The sequence below is a fragment of the Gigantopelta aegis genome, chromosome 12 (genome assembly GCF_016097555.1).
Source record: "Gigantopelta aegis isolate Gae_Host chromosome 12, Gae_host_genome, whole genome shotgun sequence".
NCBI classification, from domain to species: Eukaryota; Metazoa; Mollusca; class Gastropoda; order Neomphalida; family Peltospiridae; genus Gigantopelta; species Gigantopelta aegis.
In genome coordinates, this window is record NC_054710.1 from 51,396,270 (window position 1) to 51,396,840 (window position 571).

Sequence of the window (571 nt, forward strand, 5' to 3'; positions counted from 1 at the left end):
CGGCCATTGTGACAACCCAACCCATCTGACAACCAACCCCGGTCTCCCCTATATATTGTTAGCGAAACCCCACCCCCTCTGTTCTCTCTTCGTAGGTGATACCAGAACCCCCTACCCCTATACCTCACAGGGCCGTAGCTAGGATGTTTTGTTGGGGGGGGGGGGGGGGGGTAGTTAATAGTCTAAAACTTTTTCTTTAAGTTTCTATAATGCTTTCCGAATTTTTCCGGGGGGGGGGAGTTGCCCCACCCTTGCCCCCATGCTAGTTACGGCCCTGCCTCATGGTGTACCGTACGTATTTTATCGTTGGCCCCAAACCTGCTATAGGGATGTTATTCCACTAATGCGCATGACGAATAATCCTGTATCCTGTGACCGCCATATTGGGACTGAGTAAATCTCTTTTCAGTTATATATATTTTTTTAAAAGCGAATAATAGGGAAGAAATCGTGTTTTCCTTAAGTATAAATACATATTTTCTATTATTTCAGCTGCAAGTTTTTCATATTTGCTACAAATACTGTGTTGAGTTTCGAGGAAGTAGCCGATCACAGATTACTTCAGACTCAA

General features: G+C 44.5%; 1 protein-coding gene across 1 annotated transcript in view; it reads left to right on the forward strand.

Moving 5' to 3' along the window:
* Nucleotides 1-479: 479 nt before the first annotated feature.
* The window catches only part of LOC121386139, a 17,877-nt gene continuing 17,785 nt past the window's right edge, over nt 480-571 (forward strand). Inside the window, exon 1 of the mRNA XM_041516938.1 lies at nt 480-571. This exon is cut by the window's right edge and continues 30 nt beyond it. The gene's annotated coding sequence lies outside the window, so the exon portion shown is untranslated.